The following is a 27760-nucleotide window of genomic DNA, read 5'->3' as shown; positions in this document are numbered from 1 at the left end:
ACATAACTAAATATACACAAGCATTGATTTTGACAATACCTGTACGAACTATAAATACAGGACAAACCACAACAACAGGTCAGAACAAAAATCGACACTGATGATGGCACACCGCAGAAACCGGTTTGTCTCGAAACCAAATTTGACAAGGGATGACGGAAAATCGTTCCAATATACATCAACTTTTTAGTTCTTATGGTTAACATCGATAATTCCTTAACCCATTAGGTGGTATCTTAAGGCGAGAAAGCTAGAAAGTCCGTTGCGGTTTTCGTAAAAGCAGCAACATTTCATAAAAGTAATATTTTCACCCTTGAATAAAAAATAAATATAATTGTCTACAAAGGACAAATCACGCAAAATATGGGAATCGAAGGAGGAGTACATTACAGTGAATAATCCTTAAGGAGATTCTGGACAAATATATTGAATAGGAGACTTTATCCCCTCGTTATCGAAGTGAACGACCACGAAAGGCCACTGAACGCGTTGATAGGAATATCGTCTTCATAGATTTTCCAAATAAATTTAAAACTGCTCCAGAAACTTCCGCGGAATTTAAGGATAGTATAAACATGAAAATCATGATCTCTTTGGTTCAATGTAACTTCAGGTTAGGATAAAACCAGATTCTAACCATAAAAAACCGTCCCCCTGTTAAGCTGATACTGCGAAAAAAAAGAAACTAGTTTTGTTATGACTGGGGACGAGTCACATTCTCTAATTAAGATTTGAAGTGCGTGGTTAGCCCTAAAAATACAAAAAGAAGGATTCACAACTGCGTTCAGATTACTGTGCTCGATTAGCCCTTCAATACATGGTTAAGGGCCGTGTTAAATGCAGCCCACCTACAGTGAAATAAACGTAACTCTTCATTAACAAAATCTAAGCAACTTCCACGGTTTTTATTGCGTACCAGACCATTGCATGCGGAGAAACCTTCACAGTAACCTCAACGTAGTTGTGACTCAATCTTCCTGTATATTTGGAACTTACTACGCATTGCGAACCTTACCTGAATACAATTTATTTTGCACTCATAAGAGAATATAAATCATAGCCAGTTGTTCCCTTTTCAATTTACGTTTTCGTAATACCATCTTAGCGTGCGGGTTCGCTTTTTTGTGGAGCGAGGCGTTTTTTTTTTTCTACCCATGGGCCATGAAATTATTTTTTATCAAGCCACGCTGTACCGCTGCTGTTGTAGCTTTCTTGTTTACACTTTCCTTCAATTCCGCGGAAGTTGCTGCAGCAGTTTTAAAAGTATTTAAAAAGTAGTGGTCGTCCACTTCGACAACGAGGGGATAAAGTCACTATTAAATATATTTCATCCAGAATCTCCTTAACCCTTAAGCACCTAACACCGTCTACAGACGGTCATTGCTTAAATCAAAATAAAATCGAAAACAACTTACGTAGCATAATATGCGCTCAAACCGTTGATTGTGCATGGAATGTGCTTTAAAATAAAGCTTTGCCATAAGCTCTCAGATCGTTAGTGTACCAGATACAGCTGTTTCTTTCAAAATAGTTCGTGAAAGTGACGGGGAAATTATGTGTGAATTTAGTGCGCATTAGAATTATAATAAAAATAATTTTCTACAACACAGTTGTTCTGGAATTTGTATGTAAGTTTTTTTAACTTCTGCTTTGACGCCTGTGTGCTTTTTTTCAACATGCGCTATTAGAACTTTGTAGTATTGAGTTTTTTGTGAAGGCCGTCTATAGACGGTCTTAGTAGCTTGAGTAATAAAAAGTTCCTCAATGTTATGTCACGTTTTTTGTGCGGTTTTGTAAATTTTTCTATAATTAACGTAAATTTTTTAATAGAGAAAGTGTTTACTTGCTGTTGATTGCTGTTACCACAAAATGTCTCGTCAGAAAAAATTAATTTCTCAGTAATGTGTGATTCGGATATTGAAGCTTTAATGGATTCAGTTGAAATCGAAGAAGATTTTGAAGATTCTGATAACAGTATCTCAGATCCCGATTATATTTGCGACCAAATTAATCCTGATGAATTCGGCTTTCTCGGAGGTGCCAAAGGGAGATAACACTAAGACTCCTGCTTTTCCCGAGAAGATGAGTGATGTGGCAAAGCAGTCACTGACTGTGGTGCTGGTTAATCGTAGCAGTCCTTTCGGACTAATGACTACTGAAAGGTGGAGATCTGTGGAAAGGGAGCTTATTAGCTTAATGCTTAAGATGATCCGGGAGCAACCACGTAAGCTCCTTCCAACCTTTGATTCGGTGGGATGGTATATTGGTGTGAAGATGATAGCGTGCAACAACATCGCGAGTTTGCGGTGGCTGGAGGAAGTGGTTCCAAACCTCCAAAGGCAAGGCACGAACGCGCGGTTTGAGGAGGTGGACAAAGCGCAAATCCCCACGGTACCAAAAGTTAAGGTACGGATACCATGCGTGATGAAGTCGGAGGATACACTGCGAATTCTGCAGAATCAGAATCCGAACATACCGACACAGGATTGGAAGGTACTTACTGTATCTCAGCCTACCGAGGATGGTCAGTTCTACATCTTCCAAATAAACAAGCAGGCGGAGGATATTTTGTACACGCAGCTTGGCAAAATGTCCTTTGGCACTGGCAAAATTTACATGCGACTCAGGAAAAGAAGTCCCACGGATAAAAACCCTAACACGCTAGAGGTGGGCGAAGTCGAAAAGGACCTCAAAAGCCTAAGGGAAAAAAAAACAGGTGGAGGTCCCCGACGTCACCACGAACGTGCTAGAAGAGGACCAACCGCTAAATGGTGCTGTGACTCGCACAGAGGAACACCCGGCACAACAGTCACGAGAGGCTGAAGGGGGCCTCGAATCCTCTAAACAAAAAGGGCAAGGGGAGGACGACGACGTCAAGACGAAGGTGCTGGAGGGCGACAAACAGCCCAATGGTGCTGCGAGTCCTACAGATAAACCTCCAACACAGTAAAGTGGCGTCGAGCGAACTCCTCCTAACCCTTGAGGAGGGTTCTTTTGACGTGGCGCTGATCCAGGAGCCGTGGCTCTCATCGGGAGGAAATGTTTCTGGACTTAGCACGCGCGGGTTTGACGTTTACTACGCGCAAACGGAAGGACGGGTGCGAGCTGTAGTAATGGTAAGGAAACAGCTGCATTCATATATGCTGCCTAATTACACCACTGAGGATCTCGTAGCGGTGGCCGTTGAGCAAAAGAATAAGCAGGCATTTATCCTGGCGTCCTGCTACAGGGCGGTTGGTCATAGGCGCAAATGCAAATGCGCACCACAATGCGTGGGGAGGAGCAGATACGAACGAGAGAGGCGAATCTCTATTTTGTTACATCCTGCAAACATATTTGCAGATAGCCAACCGGGGAAATGCCCTACATACATTGGTCCAACATCCAGAAATGTTCTGGATATTACGTTGAGCTCCGAGCGTGATATATCAAGATATGATTGGATGGTTCTTCATAGACCATCCTTCTCCGACCATGCATATATCAGCTTCAGCATCCCCCTAAAGAGGGTACAGAAGGGAGGAACCTTTAGAAACCCTAGGTCAACGAACTGGACTAAAGTCCGGAAACATGTAGAAGCAAACCTGGGACAACCCAAAGAGGTTGCTAGTGTAGGGGAACTGGAGGAGTCGAATGAATTCCTAACAAGGACGCTTATGACTGCGTATAACAAAGCTTGCCCTCTAAGAAGATTCAGAGGAAAAGCAAAGCCGCCATGATGGAGCAATGAGCTGAGTCTTCTCAGAAGACAGGTAAAAGAAATGTTTAAGCTTGCAAAGACCGTGGAAAGCGAAGCGTGTCGGGACGAGTACAGGGATCTACTGAGGATCTACAAGCGTGAAATTACCAGGGCGAAGAGAAACTCATGGAAAAGTTTCTGTACGGACATAGAGTGCTCCAGCGAAACAGCACGGTTGAAAATAGTCCTAGCAAAGGGAAACATAGTCCAGGGACTAATAAAGAAGGAGAACGAGGAATGGTCACGTAATAGTGAGAAATCCCTTGAGGTACTTCTCGATACACATTTCCCATCGGTAGACGGTTTAGAAGAGCCAGCAGACATCACTCGCACTTCGATCACGGAGCTAGTGATGCCGGGCTTGATGACCGATACCAAGATCGAGTGGGCAGTGAAGACGTTTTCTAAGTTTAAATCGCCGGGCCCAGATGGTATATTCCCGGCAATGCTACAAGTCTCAAGTAGGGCGGTCGTGGAATGGCTTAAAATAATATTCGATGGGTGCATAAGACTGAATCATGTACCGCACTCTTGGAGAACTGCTCGTGTAGTTTTCTACCAAAGGCGGGGAAGATAGGTCACGTGTATCCCAAAGACTATAGACCCATTAGCTTAACATCATTTCTGCTCAAAACCTTTGAGAGGCTGATAGATGTGTACATAAAGTCCAACGTGTATGAAAAGCTGCTCTCCACAACACAGCATGCGTACACCAAAGGCAAGTCGGTAGATACCGCATTGCATAGGGTGGTAATAAGCATAGAGAAATCCCTGGAATATAAGGAGTATGCTCTAGGAGTCTTCTTGGACATTGCCGGCGCTTTCAATAATGTTGCAAAACGGGCGATTATGGATGGTCTTGATTACATTAAAGTACATCCTGCCTTAATTGCAGAAAGATTACATCACAATGGGGATTGTACGAGGCCACGAAATCAGTGAACAGGGGCACGCCGTAGGGAGGGGTGCTATCACCTCTGCTGTGGACGCTGGTCATCAAACAACTGCTCAGGCAATTCGATGAGGGACCCGTAAAACTTACGGCTTACGCAGATGACGTTGCAATTGTCATATGTGGAAAGTGCCTTCCAACGATTAGTTCTTTGATGGATCGGGCGCTTCGGGATATTCATATCTGGGCTTCTAATGTCGGGTTGAAAGTTAATGCGGAGAAGACGGATATGGTCTTGTTTACAAAGAGGTACAAGGTCCCAAATTGGACCAGGACTAAGTTAGGAGGGGTCACCTTACAGGAGAAACCTTGCACAAAATATCTAGGAATCATCCTAGACAGTACGCTGTCATGGAAGCTCAACGTGGAGGAGAGGATCAAGGAGGCCTCAACGGCACTCTATGCTTGTAAAAGAATGCTGGGGTGTAGGTGAGGCCTATCGCCCTCTCTTTCTCATTGGGTTTTTACAGCGATTGTAAGCCCTATTCTGTACTATGGAGTTCTTGTTTGGCGGAAAGCCACACAAAAACAACATACCTCAAAAAATTAGAGGGGTATGCAGACTATCGATGCTTAGCATTACGGGAGCCCTAAAAACAACCTATAAGTATATTTTTATACGTTCTACTTAGTTTTATTAATTTTCATAAATTTTTTTTATTGAATAACTTTATGTTTTGAAAATATATATTTCTATCTTCACATTTACTTTGTTTTATAGTTCTTTCTTAATGAAAAAGTAAATTTTTTAAGTAAATTTTGCATTGAATAAACACGATACCTTCTTTTATAAAAAAGTTTCATTTAACTAGCTCGAACTCCGCGTTCTTAGTTATATGAATATAAGTAAATACAGTCATGATTTGATTGAAATCAAGTAACCAAAGTCCTTTTTAATTTCAAACTTCACAGTCCACATTTTCTTTTAGCACACTGTGGGGAGTTGTCACTCAATTTTTACACACACTTATGCAATTGTTTTAGGATTTTGATGGTATAATTAAGAACATTTAGGATCTCATTTTCTTGCTATCGCAATGTAACACGCTTTTATTAGAACAATTAGGACTGTGATATAAACTGTAAGATTTAATAATTTAGGTGTAAAGTTTAAATGTTAAAAATATATAATTATGTACATTATAGAATTTTTTTGTCGCAGACGAAAAAGCCCAATTATCGTTTAAGCTTACAATGAACTTATAAAGTGTTATATTTCTTTAGAGTCAATTTATTGTTTACTTTTTAGTTAATTTTATTAACCAAAATAATAAAAGCTTATTTTTAAAAAAGTTTTTTTTCTTTAATTTTATTTTTTACTTTTTAGTTCGTTTTATTAACAAGTAATAGAAGCTTGTTCTTAGAAAAGCTTTAAATATAAGTATAGGGGGTGAAACAAAAACACATATTTCAGTTACATCTGCGTATAATGCGTATTGGAATTTATTAGTACACATTTTATGCGCAGCAACTTCAGAGGTGTATTTAAAGTTTAAAGCATTGTAAATATAAGTATTGAAGTCATGAGCCTGGGCATTCGTGCAATTTTAGTGATGTAAATTGCATGGCGCCAGCGCCAATGCGGTGCCAGCTCAATGGTAGCTCATTGACGAAATTACTCCAAGCGAATTTTTGACGCTTCTTAGTAGTGAGTGCGTAGTACATTTTACTTGCGCTCTTGAGTGAAACGACTTTTGTGTGTCAGGCACGAGTTTGGTGTTATTGGCGCTACTGGCAATGATGACACTGAGCTGTTGACGGTAGCGCTGGTAGTTCAGATTTTGAATCAGAGAAAGAATTGATGACCCGTGTGAATTATTATGGCTTTGGCCGTGTAAATTATTATGGTGTATTTGTATATTTTAGATTTAATGCACAATTAATATTTGTGTGTTTGAGCGGCCAAATAATAACAGTAGTATTGCTAAAGTGCTGCTTAGTTGATGGAATGTCGCTAATTTCCTAGCGATGATCAGCAGATTGTCAATATTTCGTTCAACGGACGCGCGAAATTGCCACATCTGCTCAAATTTTTCAAGATTTTCCATTCTTGATTTAACTTAAGCTTATGCCAATATTTTTCAGCCAGCTTTTTTCAAAAAGGTAATTTTTCCAAAAGCAAAATAAATTACAGAAAAGATTACAGAGTTAAACAGCCTTAAAAATTCAGCTATGTTGGTTATACACAGAAATACAACAGAGGGTTGTGTCACCGCTTTTCGCAAGCGTTGAGATTCAGCACGCGTGACACGCGTGATTCACCACGTCCAAATATCACAATCCACGGGTAGGTACCGGCAGGTTTGTATGGGACTTAGGCTGTTATGCCAAAGTAAATACAAATCTTTACCGATAACTGTGTTATCGATTAATTTATCGAATTCTAACAAAGTAATATTGCATTGTCATCGGAGTTATACATGTGTGCAAAATTTCAGCTCAATCAGACACAGGGAAGTGTATCAAATTTAACTTGCAAGATTCCATTACAGACAACAAAAGTGAAACTAAATAAAAGCTTATAAAAATCATACAAATCGTTCCCCATTACCAGCTATAGAGGCCTCAGGACCAAAAGTAGCACCGTCAGATGGTGGATTTACAGGAGGTGGTAAGTGAAAAATTACATTGAAAATGCGATTACTATATATGTGATTACTTTTCTTCAGACCTAGATAACATCAATAAAGACTCGCTTGAATTCAAAAACCTTGTCTGACGTAAAAGGTTTATGCAGTTGCATGTGAACGAAGCTGCCTTTAGAGGAATAACTGACCTACCATCTGAACTCAAAAAACTTAAAACCCCAATTGATTTTTTCACAAACCTTTTTACCGATGAGCTATTTGAGTTGATCTATATGGAAACAAATCGAGGTGCAATCACGGAAAACGTTAATACTTCATTTAAAGTGGATAAATACGAGATACGTAGATATATCGGAGTCTTAACGTTCATGTCGATTTACCGCTATCCAAACACCGAGTCATATTGGAGTGAATATGGGTTCAAAAACATACCAAATTGTATGTCTAAAAACAAATTTGAGCAAATTAGAAAATATTTGTCATTCAATGATGAATCACAGCGTGTAAAAAAAGGCTGCGCAGGTTATGATCCTATTTTCCGAATTCGAAAAGTAGCAGGATATTTGGTTGAACGTTTTGATTCTATTCCCAAAAACGCTAGATTATGTATCGATGAACAAATGTGTTCAACGAAAATGGCTCATCATTTACGGCAATATTTGCCAGATAAACCCCATCCATGGGGCGTAAAGTTCTTCGTTTTGTGTGACACTAACGGATACGCGAACAGTTTCGAAATATACTCTGGATCTAGCAACCATGATATAATTTTGCCTGGTACACCTGATATTGGAGCAACAGGGAATGTTGTGATAAGGTAGGATATCATTTTTATAATAAATTCTTCTTTCAGGGTTTCTCTTTTTTCCATAAGGTTATCACAAACAATGCCGAATTTCGCCAATCATATATTGTATTTTGACAACTTTTACACCTCTCTACCTCTGTTGGTGTACCTGAGAGCACGCGGTATATATAGTCTAGGAACTGTGAGAGCGAATCGGATCCCAAAATGCAAGCTACCAACGGACAAAAGTGAAGAATTGAAAAAAGCACCACGGGGATATTCAACAGAGTTTGTTGCAACCGCTTACGGCGTCGACATCAGCACAGTTTTGTGGAAGGACACAAAAAATGTCAAACTTTGTTCGACATATGTAGGTATTAAACCTTTAGGAAGAACGGCTGTTCAAACTACAGATCACCGATCTAAAATTCCAAGGTATATAAGAAAGGAAAAATCTTATATAGACATCGACTGCCCCCAAATTATACGCGAATATAATGCGCACATGGGACGGTTGGACCTAATGGACTCGTATATGGGTCGCAACGGACTCCAAATTAAAACTCAAGATATGGCTAAAAGATTATTTTATCATCTCCTCGACATGGCTGTAACCAACGCATTCGTTTTGTATAGAAGATTCAATGCTGAAAAAAATCGGATCGCTGATGAAGAAGTAAATGATGTGACCATGTACGTATTTCGCTGTAGCATTGCCAAAGAGCTTTGTGCTTCAGTTGAAAAGAGGTCGGTTGGTCGCCCACTGGCTAATGAACAGCCAACTTCCAGTACCAGTAGTGTTGGTAAAAAAGCTATTCATCCAGGGGACAATATCAGATTTGATGGAATTGACCATTTTCGTAAATGGGGACCAAAAAAATCCTGCAAGTTGTGTAAAAAATCTGAAACGCACACTTTTTGCACGAAATGCAATATAAATTTGTGTTATTCCAATGCAAAAAACTGTTTTTCAGAGTATCATATAGAAAAATAGTTATTTTAAAACATATTCAATATTTTTGTTATTGAATGGAATATTTACTCTGAATAAAAGCAACTTCTGGTAAATGAATTGATATAAACATGTATTATTTTTTTCTTCACCTAACCCACTAAGACCGTCTGCGGGCGGTGTTCTTTTTTATCCACCTGTAGCTTCCAAGGAACATTTATTTGTCAGGAAAATATCAGATTCGAGTTTTTCACCTTCCAATTCATTTAGGGGTTTTAATTTTCATAACAAAATATTAAGTATTTCAGTTGCTTAAGGGTTAAGGATAATTCATTGTAATGTACGCCTAAGATTTCCATATTTTGCGTGATTTGTCCTTTGTAGACAATTATGTTAATTTTTTCTTCAAGGATAAACCTATTACTTATATGTAATTCTGTTGCTTTTACGAAAACTGCCAGGGAATTTTTAGCTTTCTTGCCTTAAGATACCACCAAATGATTTAAGGAATTATCGATGTTAATCACAATAACTTAAAAGTTTTGTTACGTAGCTGTAATGACCGTAGAAACGATCTAACAGGGAACAATTTTTCGTCTTTTTTTTTTGTTTTGACCGTAAGTGTAGGTCGAAGGTAGTTCAAAAGGTTTGCTGCGAGAAACCCTAGGTACTGCAACCGGTACGAGGAGGAAACGTCGAATGGCAGAATGAAGAGGCAACATTCGGCGGAAGGCGACAAGCCTGCTTTCAAGAGGCGTGAAGATGATAGCGTGCGAAAACACCGCGAGTTTGCGGTGGCTGGAGGAAGTGGTTCCAAACCTCCAAAGGCAAGGCACGAACGCACGGTTTGGGGTGGTGGTTAAAGCGCAAATCCCCACTGTTCCAAAAGTTAAGGTATGGATACCATGCGTGATGAAGTCGGAGGATACACTGCGACTTCTGCAAAATCGGAATTCGAACATACCGACACAGGTTTGGAAGGTACTTACTGTATCTCAGCCTCCGGAGGAAGGTCAGTTCCACATCTTCCAAATAAACAAGCAGGCGGAGGATATATTGTACATGCAGCTTTGCAAAATGTTCTGGGGTAGAGGCAAAATTTACATGCGAATCAGGAAAAGAAGTCCCGAGGATAACAATCCTAACACGCTAGACGTGGGCGAAGTCGAAAAGGACCTCAAAAGCCTAAGAGAAAAAGGACAGGGTGAGGTCCCCGACCACGAAGGTGTTAGAAGAGGGCCAACAGCCAAATGGTGATGCGAGTCGTACAGAGGAACACCCGGCACAACATTTACGAGCGGCTGAAGGGGCCTCGAAAACTCTAAACTAAAAGAGCAAGGGGAGGACGAAGACGTCACGATGAAGGTGCTGGAGGGGGACAAACAGCCCAATGGTGCTGCGAGTCTTACAGATAAACCTCCACAGTAAAGTGGCGTCGAGCAAAGTACTCTTAACCCTTGAGAAGGGTTCGTTTGACGTAGTGCTGATCCAGAAGCCGTGGATCTCATCGGGAGGAAAGGTTTCTGACCTCAGCGCACGCGGAATTGACGTTTACTTCGCGCAAACGGAAGGGCGAGTGCGAGCTGTAGTCATGGTGGGGAGGCAGCCGAATTCATATATGCTGCCTAATTACACTACTGAGGACCTTGTAGTGGTGGCCGTTGAGCAAAGGAATAAGCAGGCATTTATTCTCGCATCCTTCTACATGGCGCATGCTGCGGAGGTTCCACCGATGGAGTGCAAGAGGCTAGTTCAGAAAGAAGGGCGCAAAGGACGGTTGGTCATAGGGGCGGATGCTAATGCGCACCACAATGCGTGGGGAGGAGGAGATACGAATGAGAGAGGCGAATCCCTAGATACATTAATCCAATATCCAGCAATGTTCTTCATATTACATTGAGCTCCGAACGTGATATATCAAGATATGATTGGATGGTTCCTGATAGACCATTCTTCCCCGATCACGCGTATATCAGCTTCAGCATCCCACTAAAGAGGGTAGAGAGGGGGGGGGGGACCTTTAGAAATCCTAGGTCAACGAACTGGACGAAATTCCAGAAACAGGTAGGGCTTGGTGATCGATACCAAGATCGAATAGGCGGTGAAGACGTTTTCTAAGTTTAAATCGGCGGGCACAGATGGCATATTCCCGGCCATGCTATAAGTTTCAAGTAGAGCGGTCGTGGAATGGCTTAAAATAATATTCGATGGGTGTATAAGACGGAATCATGTATTGCACTCTTGGAGAACTTAAATAAATAAAAATAAATGTAAGGCGCGATAACCTCCGAAGAGATCTAAGGCCGAGCTTCTCTTCCAATTTGCGTCGTGCTCCGCTTGATTTCCCCTACAAATTGGCCGGACGGGACCTACATGTTTTATGCCGACTCCGAACGGCATCTGCAAAGCAGATGAGTTTTCACTGAGAGCTTTTCATGGCAGAAATACACCCGGACTGCTTGCCAAACACTGCCGAGGGGCGACCCCGCTTAGAAAAATTTTCTTCTAATTGAAAAATCTTATTTATAAAATTTTGATGTTGCTTGCCCGGGAGTTGAACCCAGGGCATACGGTGTGATAGGCGGAGCACGCTACCCATCACACCACGGCGCTTAATTGGCGCTTAACCGTCTAAACGGTTATGGCCGTCCAACAAGGCGCGCCAGTCGCTCCTTCGCTCCGCCAACCGGCGCCAATTGGTCACACCAAGGGAGTTTAAATCGTTTTCCACCTGGTCCTTCCAACGGAGTGGGGGCCGCCCTCTACCTCTGCTTCCATAGGCGGGTTCCGATAGAAACACTTTCTTGGCCGGAGCATTATCTTTCATTCGCATAACATGGCCTAGCCAGCGCAGCCGCTGCGCTTTAATTCGCTGGACTATGTTGATGTCTGCGTATAGCTCGTACAGCTCATCATTAAATCTTCTTCGGTACTCGCCATCGCCAACGCGTAGAGGTCCATAAATCTTTCGAAGAACTTTTCTCTCGAACACTCCCAAAGCCGCTTCATCTGCTGTTGTCATGGTCCATGCTTCTGCCCCATATAGCAGGACGGGTACGATAAGTGACTTGTAGAGTATGATTTTCGTTCGCCGAGAGAGGACTTTACTTTTCAATTGCCTACCTAGTCCAAAGTAGCATTTATTGGCAAGATTGATTCTTCGCTGGATTTCAGTGCTGATGTTGTTGCTAATGTTGATGCTGGTTCCCAAATAAACGAAGTCTTTTACTATTTCGAAATTATGGCTGCCAACAGTAGCGTGGTTGCCAAGGCGCATATGCGCTGACTCTTTGCTCGATGACAGCAGGTACTTCGTTTTGTCCTCATTCACCATCAAACCCATCTTTACCGCTTCTTTTTCCAGCTTGGAGTAAGCAGAACTAACAGCGCGGGTGTTTAGGCCGATGATATCAATGTCATCAGCATATGTCAGTAATTGCACGCTTTTATAGTATATTGTTCCAGTGCGGTTAAGTTCTGCAGCTAGTATAATTTTCTCCTTTTCCTACCAAAGACGGGGAAGATCGGTCACGTGTATCCCAAAGACTATAGACCAGAAGTCGGCAAATAGTGGAACAATTGTGCACACTCAATTCGCACGTATTGTTATTCTCTTTAGTTTAGTAGTCGCTGAGCATTTGGCGCAGTAACATCGATTTGTGCGTCGCTCGCAATGGTGACGAATGTTGTCCATATGTATATACAGTACATATTATGTAAACAAAAATATGTATTAGGGGATGTATGTTCAAAATTGAAAAAAAAAGAAACATAAACGATTAGCGAATGAACAACGCAAAACGATGCATCAAATGATGAGCGCGATCATCGTGCTCTCACTAACACATCTGCATTTTCATTTTGCCGACGTCTGCCATAGACCATTAGCTTAACATCATTTCGGCTCAGAACCTTTGAGAGGCTGATAGATGTGTACATAAATTCCAAAGTGGATGAAAAGCTGCTCTCCACAACACAGCATGCGTACACCAAAGGCAAGTCGGTGGACACCGCATTGCACAGGGTGGTAATAAGCAAAGAGAAAACCCTGAAATATAAGGAATATGATCTAGGAGTATTCTTAGACATTGCCTGGGCTTTCTAAATGGGCGATTATGGATGGTCTTAATTACATTAAAGTACATCCATCCTTAACCAGATGGATCGGCGGCATGTTATATTGCAGGAGGATTACATCACAATGGGGATTGTTCGAGGCGACGATATCAGTGGACACGGGCACGCCGCAAGGAGGGGCGTTATCACCTCTGCTGTGAACGCAGGTCATCAACCAACGGCTCAGGCGATTCGATGAGGGACCCATAAAACTTACGGCTTACGCAAGCCGTTGCAATTGTCATAAGTGCAAAGTGCCAACGATGATGGATCGGGCGCTTCGGGATATTCATACCTGGGCATCTAATGTCGGGTCGACAGCCAACGCGGAGAAGACGGATATGGTCTTGTTTGTAAAGAGGTACAAGGTCCCAAATTAGACCAGGCCTAAGTTAGGAGGGGTGACCCTACTAGAGAAACCTTGCACGAAATATCTAGGAATCATCCTAGACAGTAACGTGTCATGGAAGCTCAACGTGGAGGAGGGTGAGGAAGGCCTCGACGGCACTTTATGCATATAAACGAATGCTGGGGTGTACGTGGAGTTTATCGCCCTCAATTTCTCATTGGGTTTTTATAGCGATTGTAAACCCTGTTCTATACTATGGTGTTCTTGTTTGGTGGAAAGCCACACAAAAAACAACCTACCTCAAAATATTAGAGGGGTATGCAGACTATCAATGCAGCAACCCCGACGGCTACACTGTATGCTATTCTGCACATTCCACCTGTAGACATGGCAGCAAAGAACCAACAGGCAGTTGTTTGCTAGGATGTCCTGGTTTGTGAGAATTTAGCAGAAACTGCCTGTTCAGCATTTTGTGCTCTTTAATATTGAGCTCTTTGGTCTCACTATGTAGGTGGTGCTCGAGGGTCATAAGGAGACATCCGGTGGCAGTTCTGATTGCAGCATTTTTACAGGCCTGTAGCCTTTTCCAGTATGTTTTTAAGACCAAGCGACCAAACTGGTGACGCGTAGCTCATGAGCGGCCGGCCAATTGCTTTATACATGGTTAGCAACGTTTCTTTACCTTTTTCCCAGGTTCTGCCGGCAAGCGACTTGGGGATTTTGTTGCGACTTTGTACTTTAAATACAATTTCGGTAGCATGGGCCTTGAAGGTTACATTATTATCGAACGTTAGGAGTTGATGACTCCTTACGCGAGTGCGTGTGTCGGAAAAGGAGGGGAGGGACGTGGGTAAAAGGTGGTGCTCGGCATTGCTACTGCCATGCTACGTATATTTTAGTGATGAGTTGCAGCGACCGCTTTAGGTGGAGGCGCCATTTGGCGCAAGCCACAGCGGACAGTTGATGTGGCCTCCTGGGCAGTGTCGCTGCTAGAAGGTGGCGGAGGTACGTTTGAGAGTGAACCGCGGGACGTCCTTGGACGTGAACAGCAGGGAGCCACAAAGGTTTTACAGAAATTTCGGGGGCGACGAACGTTGCGTTCTAACCCAGAACAGCCCGAACGATGCAACCATCATTTACACGTGACACACTGGCAAGAGTATGACCGTCTGAGAGAAATTCTTATCTGACATATGCAGCAGAACGACAGCCTGGAACCGGGGTTAGGTTCAATACCTTCCCGGAGCAAGAGGGTATGGAGCAGCCCAGCTGCTCCGAGGATGACAATTTGTGGGAGGGACGCAACTAATTAAATGGGTTACACTGAAATGACAGCCCTTGGTCGGCAGCACTAACGTGGTCGGGAAAAAAATTCCGAGTCGCTCAGGTACGTTGATAGCAGTGCACGGACTTTTAAAACGAGAATGTTGGTAGACGAAAAATTAAAATAGTGGTAGAAGTTGGTAGATTTTTTTTTTCAAGAAAACAATAGCTACACTTTATATTTGTACACAAAAATTAATATTTTATTGTAAAACAAATTAAGCACATTTCACGGAAGTAATGAGGAAACTTTACAGATACGTCTCATTACAACAACAATTTTCCAATGTACCAGTATTTTTCTGCCACAAAATAACCGACTTTGGCATGTTATCGTTTACTTAAAACTTTTTTATTTTCGTTCGAAATTATTCATAAAAAACTGATGAAAATATCGCAGGGAAATATTTGCGAGCTCGTTTACTACATTTCTTTCATAAACAAATTTGTTTCTTGTTCAAATTTGTGCGCACATTTTTCAAAATAAAAACCGAATTTCAACAAAAAAAAATGTCAGAAAAAAAAACAAAAGAAAAATCTAGTTCCATATGGGTGTTATTAAATACAAGGAACAAAAAAAAATTTTAATAAATTTTTTATAAAATCTTATTCATTTAATTGGAGGCTGAAATAAAGTCCGTCCGATACAATGCTCTTTTATTAATATTTGATTGGAAATGCTTGAAATTTTTAATCCATTACGCTTGGCTGTTTTGATGTCGTTCATTATAGAGAACTACCTTTCTGCGGCTGCACTACTGTGAGGTAATATTGCTAAGGAGAACATTTATTCACTAAAATTTTTTTTAGAAGACTTTTCAGTTCCCAATTTTATCCATCCTTTGAGAATATCGTCGGAAAATATCTTTTATATTATTTCCTTATCATATAGCATTAATGATCGCCATTCCATGGAAGTCTTGTGAAATGAAAAAGCTTTTAGTAAGGGAACAATCATTGACTAGAATTAATATTTTTTTCATCAACATTTTCCAAAAGGTGTCACTTTTCGTCTTCGAAATTGAATCGTTTCTTAATTTCCTTACAAAGGCAAATGTTGGTAGATTTTTGGGCTTTGGTGGTAGAAGTGGTAGAAAATAAAAATGGGCTAAAAAGTTGGTAGATCTACCAATAAAGTGGTAAAGTCCGTGCACTGGTTGATAGGTATGTTGTGAGGTTAAGCCCTGCGACCTATTGGTCTATTGTGCCTTCGTTCTCTTCACAACACCTCGTCCAAACCGAGTTCTCTGAGAAAATCCAGAATGGTTCTCGGCTTCAAAGAGTGTATGTGACTACTTTCTAATTTGGCGGTCCTAGGATGCTAAGTCTTCCTCTCGCGACTGCATCGCATTCCATCAGGATGTGTTCTGCAGTCTCATCTTCGCGATCACAGAACCGAAAGAGGTACTAGACGCTATACCTAGTTTATGCATGTGGCTCTTTAGCCTGCAGTGACCTGCGAGTATGCAAGTTAAAATTCTAAGACTACTTTTTGGGAGGTTAATCGTAGCGTTATATCGCTTTGAGTTGTATCCTCCTATTATTGCCTTTGCCTGCCGAAGTCCTGGACTATCGCGCCAGTGTTGTTCTCTGAGGAGCGGCTCTTTTTGCCTGAACACTTCCCTTATGGTGTGTGACCCTATCGGCATGATGGTCTCGGGTCCTATTGGCTTTTCGACCGCCCCCAACCTGGCAAGCTCGTCCGCTTGCTCGTTACCATCTACTCCTCTGTGTCCGGGTACCTAGGCTAAACGGATGGTGTTATTGGGCCCTAGACTGTTTAACCTCTCTACGCACTCAAGTACTGTTGATGATTTAATCTCAACTCAAGATAGTGCCTTGAGCGCAGCCTGGCTGTCGCTGAGTATAGCGATTCTCTCGTTTGTATATCCCGGCTGTAAATTTATCTCTGCACACCGGCTGGCGAAAACTTCGGCTTGGAAGATGCTCGGGTATTTTCCGAGTGGCAGGGACATTTTGGATCGGGAACCGAAATGTCTTCGAGCCATCGGTGTACCATGTTATAGTGTGTTCCTGATGAAGCGCTTCAATTCTGGAGGTGTCCCACGTACACTTGTTCCCCAGCTCTATTTTGAACCGCTTCTCAAACTTAATTAGTTTCCTCGTATCATCCCTGGGAAGTCGAATGAGTGGAATCTGCTCCTTCAGCTTGTAACGTAGTGTTACAATAACACAACCCCCCTTTACTTCTTTCTTTCACTTACGCCTGGGCACCCCTGTACTTCTTTCTATAGCATAGCCAACAACCAACAACAGATGGCAGGCGGCAACAATACAACCACCATATGGTAAATGGCCATATGCAACCAACAGCTGATGGCAGGCCATTGGTGTATTTCCAGCACGAAGACAATCACCACAAAAGTGGTGTATTAATTTCTCCAGCATTTTGCGGTACAAACCATATAAAAGGAGTGAATTTGCATTTTGCAATTCAGTCGTCGCAGGTGAGCCAGCGGCAGTGGTTGTCTTCTTAAAGACAAAATTGTCACTCCGGCTAGCTAGCTGAGTGGAAGGGGCGATCATGGCGCGGGTCACCCTCCACCTGTGGTGGACGACGCGAGTGGTGTCTTCGGACTATTCCCTCCGTCGCCCACCTAGGTGTTTGGGGGCACAACGACCTAATGACTAAGCCGTCCCTATCCCGCAGCTCTTGTATAGTAAGCTGGCCGAAGCGGATTTAACCACTCCCACTAGCGAGCTGGGGAGAAGAGGGTGCGGCCGTGGCGCGGGTCACTCCCTTTCTACGCCCGGACAACGAGAGTGGTGTCTTCGGACTATCTCCCTCCGTCCCCCTGGCCTGACAGGGGATGGCTCGCTGCCCGAACGAACGCACGACCCCCTCTCTACAGCTGTGGTTTCGGCCGTGAACCGATGCGTGTGCACAAGGGGCTACAGCTGTGCCGTTACGGTGGACTTCCCCTCAGCCCACGGATCGATCCACGGTGTCTCGGCACCGTTTTTAAAATTGCGCGTGTTAATCAGGTGCCGATCTTCTTCAAACTAAAAAACTGCCGCTAACGCAACTCTGTGGATAGGCACCTTTCCTTTAGGTTGCACGAGCAACGACAGTTTCAGCCAATCAGAAATTATCCGCGTTGCTCGACTCCAACATTTTTAGTGATGCCAAGTGTATCTGATGCATGGTCGCATCTTGCACTTTTCCAAAGAGGGGAGTTTCCAGCTTCAATTCAATATGACACTACATCATCCCCCTTTGGAAAAGAAGAATTTGGTAAGATTAATAATTAATCTTGCCACATTCTTCTTTAGGCTTTAATAGGTTGTTGTAATGTTATGAGTGAATGAGTTTGCTAGCATTAGGGTGTTCTAACCCAGGACTCACTCATTCACCACAGTGCAACTTCTAAAAAGAGAATTAAAAATGAAATTTTTAAATAAAATGAAATATATAGAAAGTTAGTATTAAAATATTTGATTTACAGAACTACTTTATTATTGTAGAATATACGTGTTGAAGACATGGAGGAAGAAAATTTAATCGAATTTTAAATATGATCATTTTCGAATTTTTATATATACATATACTCTTATACTTACCTGAATTCTATAAAATTAACTATTCATATAGGTATGTATATATAGCCAATGAACTAATTTTATGAAATAAAATACATATTTACATATACTTACCTTAAACTCATACTCACCTGTAAATTTATACTCACCTAAAAATTTTTATATCATAAATTCGAACGCCCTAATGTAAAATCTATTAATAATTGGAAGAATACCGCTTCTTTGTCATGTACGTACCTTAAGTATACATATGTACATATACATACGTAAAGAAGTAAAAAACCAAAGGCTCAACCGTCAGCAGCAAAACGGAGTGAGTGCAGTTATCGTTGAGCGCGCTAATCAAATATACGTATTCAATTCGTACTCGATCGAAAGTTTTTGCCTTTATAAATTGTAATTTGTGATTAATATTGCTAGTTCGAAAAACCCAAGAAATTTATAAAGAAATTTGAAATTCCCGTGTAATTAATATTTGAGCCAAGCTCAATGAAATAAAAGAACGAAACATATGAAAGTCTACAGAAAAAAAGAGTGCTTTATTTCGCAAGAAGTGGTTAGGAAAAATTGTAAGTAGTACGACCATAAACATGGTCCTTTCGACGCCGTCAAAGGAAATCATAAACAAACGCGAGCGGGTTACTAAAATCAAATAAAAAAGGGAAAAAAAATCAAAAAAAAAAAAAAAACATTAAGTGAACATTGAATTTAAATATATTTGAAATTAATTCGAGGAAAAAAAAAAACTACAACAATTATACATACAATTGTACAAAAGTGAACGGCACATTGGGGTGCTGCAAACAAGGAAAAATTTATAAATGTCTTTTTGCCCACGATTATAAAAGGAAGGCTCAATATAAACAGTGAAAAAGCAAACAAAAATAAATTTCTGTGGCAAAAAATTACAACTGAAAAATTTATATAAGAGCTACATTGTATTGAAAAGTGGTGTAAAATCAACAAAAAGTTCCATATTTACGGCAAAGGTGTAAAAATACAGCTGATTAAGCGATCAGACTAAAAAAAAAAAAACTGAAAATAAACAAAACTTGCCCAAATTAAGAAAAAAGTGTTTAAGCCGTGTAAACCTAAAAATAAAGATAAAGCGCTAGATGAAAACCTGAAAAAAGAAAAAGATTTTAAGGTGCGGTTAAAACCTGCAAATAAAAATAAAGTGGCGGTGAAAACCTGAAAAAAAGCAAAATATATTAATAAGGTGCTGGAAAAACCTGAAAATAAAAACGAGGTGCTAGATGAAAACCTGAAAAGAAAAGAAAATATAAGTACAATACAAGTTGGTTTTCTGAAGAATCCTGAAAAGAAAGGAAGAAATTGACCGTGACAACAAAAGTAGGGTGCCGAACCTGAAAAATAAATATACAGACATTACAAAAAAAAAAAAATCTTTGAACAGCAAGAAGGTACAGTCCACAAGCAGCAAGAAAAGTTACCAACACAGGCAGCAGAAAACCGCTATCCACACAAGCAGCGGATCCGTTACCAGCACCCGCAGCATTTCCCCATTACCAACACCAGCAAAATCTCGGAACAGCAGCGTACGGTAAATAGAAGGTATCCCAGGCAAAAAGTAAGTGCAAAAAAAAAATTTTTTTCCTACTACACATACACAGATTTATATAACCTAGCGGACCTCAAAAGCATTTCTCGAGAAACCTCTCATGTTCTCATATTTGCTATATAAAATATAAACTCAAAAAAACAAAAAAATCTCTTAATCCCCCAACACAAGCCTCTATAATCCGCTAAGATATATAAATCGCACAGTTTCAAATACTTACATATATATGTATATACATATATAAACCACGTATATACCCCGTTTGCCTTCCCTTGAATGCCCCTGAAAAGAAACGATTAAAAACCCCTTATTTAACTCAACAAATTATTAACTAACCCGTACACATATTCTCCGTTAGTTTTTCACATCAGCTAGCCCAACAACAGCCAAAATTTTTGCATACTTACATATGTATGCAGGCCTAATAACACTCTTGCCTCATTAGCCTCAAAAGAAAAAAAATCATTTACTTACATGTTTTTTCTTGTACTCAGAAGCGCTGAGACAAGTGCATAATTTTACCTCCGTTAAACTACATAAGCTGTATACACATATATATTACATATATTCATTTGTGCTCAGAAGCGCTGAGACAAGTGCATAACCTCACCACCATTAGCATAGCAATTTCGCTCAACTCAATAACTGTAACATACAAATATACGTACATACACTTGGAGTCAGAAGCGCTGAGCCAAGTGCACGAGCCCACCCCCGTTAACATAGCAATTAAGTGCACCAATATACTTGTACATACATATATATAGTCATCGAAATAAGTGCCGCTAACAAAATCCCCACAGTGGGCCACAGCAAATAAAATTTGTATCAAAAATACAGTGGGACAAAAACACATAAAAGCGAAGGAAAAATTTTGTATTAACTTTTAAAATAAACCCCAACCCCTACAACAATTATAGAAATATATTCCTCAATATATTTTATATAATAAAAAAGCTTTCGCATCGTAATATTTTTTGTGTACTCCAAATACACACCTCGAAAATACCCTCTCGTGTACCTCTGATACACTTCCTGTCGCATAAGCGAACATTAGCTTTGACCTCCCAAATCAAAGAGTCTCGCAACTAGTTTTTGTATTTTGAGCAAAAACCCTCAGCATCGGAATGACTGACGACAAAACAGAGAAACTAGCGCTACCCAAAGGTACCAAGACTCGGAGCAGGTCCCAGACAGAAGAAGAAGAATTCTTGAGGAAATCCCTTTTCGAAATAGGAAAACTCGACAGGATATGCGACAAATGGTGGAATATCTCTGAGGCCGATCACACTAAACCCGGTTTGCAGACATATATGGAGGAACTCAACAGACTCGTAATCGCAGTAGAACGGTCATACGAAGCAGCACATATGAACGTCACAGATGCCAGCGCCCTGTCAACACTGGACGAAAATTATGACAAAGTGATGGAGACCACACTGAACACAAGGACCAAGATGAACGAGCTGCTCGTGCAACTGGAGCCGAACCCCATCAGCCAAGGAAAACCCATGGTGCCACTGATAATGCCCAGGTCTGAACCCTATCTCAAAGTTCCTGCATGCGATACTGAAGTGTTCCACGGGGGCTACGAAACATGGCCGTCATTTAGGGACATGTTTACACCGGTTTACATAAACCACCCCAAATTATCCTCTGCACAAAAACTGTACCACTTGAGACAAAAAACCCGTGGTAAAGCGGCTCTAATCATCCAAAAATATCCCCTCAACGATCAAAATTTCGAACTAGCCTGGGGGGCACTCAAGTCCAGATACGAGAATCGTAGAATTCTCGTAGACAGTCAGTTAAAGACTTTATTTAATATGCAGCCCGTGTTTTATGAAAATGGTGAAAGGATCCAAGAGAGCCAAAACACGATAAATAACTGCATCTCAACTCTAAATTTAAACAATGTCCCCACCAACAACTGGGATCCCATCCTTATATATTTATGCGCCTCTAAGCTCCCCAATGAAACTCTCGCCTTATGGGAACAATCGCTAGAGTCCAGGAAAGAACTCCCACTCTGGTCTGAAATGGACAAGTTCCTAACGACGCGCTATGAAGTAGTTGAACGGCTCGGTACGTATCGGCCAAGCAAACCTCGCCACCCAAATGCGAGCTTCAACAACCGAGCTTCAACACCCCAAAATCAGTCGAACAACTTCAAAAATAAGTCCCACTCATATCATAGCGAATCGACTCGACAGGCATCCTGTAAATTGTGCAATTCGAATCATTCTATGATGAATTGCATAAAATTCAAACAACTCAGTGTCGCGGAGCGGAACAATTTTGTTAAACAAAATCATTATTGCAAAAACTGCTTAGCATTTTCTCATCTGGAGTCCGAGTGCAAGAGCAACTTCAAATGTGTATATTGCCAAAAGAGACACCACTCTCTCCTCCACTATCAGACCACTCCATCGGTCAACTCCAACAATCATCGTCCCTCGTCACGTAATAACCAAACAAGGGTTAAACCTCAACGAGGCCCCCTCTACCTCCGCACAAGCCGCGAAGCTCCAAAATAAGGCAACACAAAATCAAGCCTCCTCAACCTCTCAAAATGAGATTAATGTTCACTCTCACTTCGCTAGCAGCAAGGAAAAACCTTACTGCCAACTGCGATGGTTCCCATTCTCCACCGAGGAGAAATATTCAAGCTCCGCGCACTAATAGACCAAGGCTCCGAAAAAACCTTTGTGTCCTCTCGTATACAAAAGCTACTTGGTCTACCCACACAAAAAAACAGTTACCAAATATCAGGGATGGGCGGACGCGTAGTCCAAAATTCAAATAAGACTTGTCTGATGACTATTTGCTCAGACGACTTAGCAACTCAAATCCCAACTCATGCGATAATCCTGCAGCAATTAACTCACTTCTTACCATCATTCAAAGCCAAAAACGTGGACTTCCAGAAGTTCTCTTCACTATCTCTGGCAGACCCCAATTGCTTCTCCCCAGCAAGAATTGACATGGTGCTTGGTAGTGATGTAATCCCTCAAATTCTGCTAAACGGCCTGGAAACTAACGTGGCAGGAACCCTTATCGCACAACAAACAATATTTGGATGGATACTAAGTGGTCCGGTTAACGAACAAATTTCGGCATTCTCCACCCACGTAATTGATAATCCATATAATTCTCTAAATGAACTGCTCAAAAGATTCTGGGAACAAGAAGAGGTTCCAACTTCCTCACCCATAACAGACGATGATACATTTTGCGAAGAGCTGTACAAAAAAACCACCGTTCGGAAAGGAGACGGTAGATACATGGTCAAACTCCCCTTCAAACAAGGTTTTCCCGAAACTATAGCTCTCGGCCACTCTCGACCCGCAGCCCAGCAGCAATACATCAGCGTAGAAATAACCCTAGAGAAAAAACCAGAGTTAAGAGAAAAGTACTCTGAAGTATTAGAAGAATACTTAACTCTGGACCACATGGAGCCAACTTCACCTCACGAAGTTATTAACAAAGGTAAATACTTCTTCTATTTGCCTCACCACGCGGTTATAAAACCCGATAGTAACACCACAAAAGTACGAGTAGTCTTCAATGCCTCCAAACCAACTCACTCCGGAAACTCATTGAATGACATATTACACACCGGCCCCACACTTCAAAATGACTTAATGCTGATAATCCTACAGTGGCGCATCTATAAATTTGTTTTCAGCGGTGACATAGAAAAAATGTACCGCCAAATTATCGTCTACCCAGAAGATCAAGATTATCAACGAATCCTCTTTCGTAGATCTTCTAACTCCAAGCTTGAAGATTTCAAGTTAAAAACAGTCACCTTTGGTGTCAACTGCTCACCCTACCTCGCGATTAGAACACTCCGCCAATTAGCAGAAGACACAAAAGAAGAAGACCCGCTAGCCAACAATGTACTTCTGCATGAAACATATGTAGATGACATACTCACCGGCGGATATGAAATACAGTCCACACTCGACTCCATGACCCAAGTCATCGAAGCGCTCAAATCGGTAGGATTCCCTCTCAGAAAAATAACGGCCAATCACCCAAAACTACTCGAAGGCATATCCCACTCAGATCTCTTGGACATAGGTTTCCTCAAATTCCAGGACTCCAGCTCCACCAAAACGCTTGGAATAAAATGGAATGCCCTTACAGATTCCTTCACGTACTCCTACGACCCCAGTCCGTCGAATAATTCGCGAACGAAAAGGCAAATTCTGTCGGCGGTAGCGAAACTTTTCGACCCGGCAGGGTGGCTATCGCCAATTATGATCACAGCAAAAATCCTACTGCAGCAACTATGGATGGAGGGAACTGACTGGGATGAAGAAGTAAAAGCCGGCGCTCTTCAAAAATGGACGGCTTTTCACGAAAACCTCACGGCAATAAGCGACATAAAAATTCCCCCGTTGGGTTCAACTCTCCCCCGACATACCCACTCAATTACATGGTTTCTCAGACGCCTCTGAAAAAGCCTTCTGCGCCTGTGTATACATAAGAACACAGCAATCTCCAAACGTATACGCTTGTCACCTGCTTGTGGCGAAAAGTAAAGTCGCTCCCTTACAAACGGTCAGTCTCCCTCGACTGGAACTTTGCGGAGCAGTTCTTCTCTCTAAATTAATAAAACAAGTTCGACTTCAGCTAAAACTACCACCTCACGAACTAACATTATGGACGGATTCTTCGATAGTGTTAGCATGGCTAGAAAAGCCACCCCATATGTGGAAAACCTACGTTGCAAACCGCACCTCTCAGATCATCAAAAATGTAAACAACGCGACTTGGAAACATGTAGCCAGCAAGGACAACCCAGCTGATCTAGGAACTCGAGGATTTCGGCCCCAAGACTTAGTCGACTGCCCACTATGGTGGAACGGACCCGAATGGTTAGCCAAACCCTCTCAGTTCTGGCCAAACACCACACCTAAACCGACACCCCCCCTAGAACAGAAACCAATCGTCACTCTTCACACCACTGAAAGCATCGATTTGCTGGAACGCTTCTCCTCCTATGCTCGTGCGCTGCGCGTAATGTCATTCGTCTACCGCTTCATTCATAAGGCAAAAGGACTCCCAATCCCCCCGACAAGCTCGGTTTCTCACGCGGAAATCACACACACAAAGGAACGGCTTATCCTCCAAGCGCAACAAATGCATTATGGAGACACGATTTCACTATTAAAAGCATCTAAACACATAAGTAAAAAAAGCTCTCTCTTATCCCTGAATCCTATGCTCGACGCCAAGGGCCTCCTACGCGTGAATGGGCGGCTCAGTAAGGCTCCTATGAGCGACAACGAGCGTTACCCTATAATAATTCCGGAAACTTCCAGGTTCTGCATACTGTTTCTCAATTTCTTACACTCAACGCTTCTCCATGCAGAAAAACAACTCATGGTCGGAATGGTACAACAAGAATACTACATCCCTAGATTAAAGCTCAAAATAAAATCCTGTATTTCTAATTGCAAACCATGTACGGTGTACAAGCAAAAGATGAAGTCGCAGATAATGGCTGCTCTACCAGCGGAAAGGACGACATATACCTTACCCTTTCACACAACCGGTGTCGGTTTTGCCGGCCCGTTTCTCGTCAAAACAACCCCACTACGTCGAGCCTCCCACACAAAGGCTTACGTCTGTGTGTTTGTCTGCTTCTCTACCAAGGCTATTCACCTAGAAGCCTGTTCGGACCTAACAACGGAAGCATTTAGAGCCGCTTTTGCTCGCTTTGCCGGTCGCCGTGACCTGCCTCATAAGATGATGTCAGATAATGGAAAAACGTTCGTCGGGGCTCAACGAGCAATTCAGAAAGAACTATCGTCTTTTCTAAGTGAAGCCGCCTCGGACATAGCCGACAAATACGCTCTGCATGGCCTCTCTTGGCAGTTCATCCCCCCTTACGCTCCTCACATGGGCGGTCTCTGGGAAGCAGCAGTGAAGAGCTTCAAATACACTTCCACAAAGTTGCCGGAAACCATAAATTCTCGTTTGAAGAGTTCTCGACACTTCTAGTTCGCATTGAAGCGGTCCTCAATTCTAGACCGCTCTCTCCAATGTCCGAAGACCCCCATGATTTACTCGTCTTGACCCCAGGCCACTTTTTGCGGGGAGCGCCCCTGCTGTCTCTCCCAGAACCCAATCCCGACAATCTTAGCCTCCTCCACCGATGGCAAAAACTGAAAGTCCTTCACCATCAATTCAGCAATCGCTGGAAAAATGAATATTTAAAGGAATTGCATAAGCGTCAAAAATGGAAGGCCCGAGAACCCAACGTCAAGGTAGGGGACCTAGCCGTCATCAAAGACGACCTTCTGCCTCCCAACGAATGGCGACTAGGTCGAATTTCAAACCTACACGTAGGACCTGACGAGAATGTTCGCGTCGTCGACATTCACACCCAGAACGGCACAATTAGGCGCAACATTACAAAGATATGTTTATTACCCATGGCATAGCCCCCCTCTCACACACGTCCTATGCCCTATCCCTCCAAATCCCCTTGCCACCCTTCTCTTTTAATATCACAGCTAATTCCTCTGTTTTCGTTTTCTTTTTTTTTCTTTTCTCTCAAATTTCTCCACAGAGCTCATAATGGAGCGCGGAAAATGCAGGCTGTGTTGCCGCCCCCACTCTTTGCGCCATTGCCATGCGTTTTTGGCCATGACTCCAGCAGAGCGATATGAGTCTGCACGCGTCCATCGCTACTGCATAAACTGCTTAGCCACATCTCACACCACAGGGACGTGCACTTCCACCGGCAGTTGCCGCCACTGTGGCAGAGCTCATCACACGCTGTTGCATCGGCCTAATATTGCAACAGCAACACGTAATCGACGTCCGACACCACCACCCACACGCCATAGGCGTGATGATCGACGTGGAAGAACCAGGCAGCGTGCAATTGAACGACCAGCGGCGCGCTTACAGAGCCGCAGCGCCAACCAACGTAATCTGAGGAAGTTAGTCAACCAAGAAGAGTACGCTCGATCAGCTTAAAGAACTCCTGCATTCGTCCACTTCGCAGGCCCGGCGCCATGTTGAAGACATGGAGGAAGAAATTTAATCGAATTTTAAATATGATCATTTTCGAATTTTTATATATACATATACTCTTATACTTACCTGAATTCTATAAAATTAACTATTCATATAGGTATGTATATATAGCCAATGAACTAATTTTATGAAATAAAATACATATATACATATACTTACCTTAAACTCATACTCACCTGTAAATTTATACTCACCTAAAAATTTTTATATCATAAATTCGAACGCCCTAATGTAAAATCTATTAAATGAAATTGGAAGAATACCGCTTCTTTGTCATGTACGTACCTTAAGTATACATATGTACATATACATACGTAAAGAAGTAAAAAACCAAAGGCTCAACCGTCAGCAGCAAAACGGAGTGAGTGCAGTTATCGTTGAGCGCGCTAATCAAATATACGTATTCAATTCGTACTCGATCGAAAGTTTTTGCCTTTATAAATTGTAATTTGTGATTAATATTCCTAGTTCGAAAAACCCAAGAAATTTATAAAGAAATTTGAAATTCCCGTGTAATTAATATTTGAGCCAAGCTCAATGAAATAAAAGAACGAAACATATGAAAGTCTACAGAAAAAGAGTGCTTTATTTCGCAAGAAGTGGTTAGGAAAAATTGTAAGTAGTGCGACCATAAACAATACGTAAGTAAATGTATAGTTATTTGTAACCTTGAAAAAAATTGTTTTCTTTAGCCTTTATTGGCGGATTCTTAAAATAGATATATATCTAAAGATTATATAATAAAGTTAATA

At 41.8% G+C, this 27760-nt stretch overlaps 1 protein-coding gene and 1 long non-coding RNA gene across 9 annotated transcripts in view; one reads left to right on the top strand and one right to left on the bottom strand.

The window, feature by feature from the left end:
* The window catches only part of LOC137234366 (RNA-binding protein MEX3B), a 308336-nt gene that overhangs the window by 35660 nt on the left and 244916 nt on the right, over positions 1 to 27760 (bottom strand). The gene's annotated exons all lie outside the window — the stretch shown is intronic.
* On the top strand, positions 19893 to 26635 carry LOC137234367 (uncharacterized). The gene is made up of 2 exons (XR_010947805.1): positions 19893 to 19958; positions 26536 to 26635. It is a non-coding gene; the product is annotated as an uncharacterized lncRNA (long non-coding RNA).

The sequence above is a fragment of the Eurosta solidaginis genome, chromosome X (genome assembly GCF_040869045.1).
Source record: "Eurosta solidaginis isolate ZX-2024a chromosome X, ASM4086904v1, whole genome shotgun sequence".
Lineage (NCBI taxonomy): Eukaryota > Metazoa > Arthropoda > Insecta > Diptera > Tephritidae > Eurosta > Eurosta solidaginis.
The sequence above is the reverse complement of the archived record's forward strand: the minus strand, read 5'-3'. Positions and strand labels throughout refer to the sequence as shown.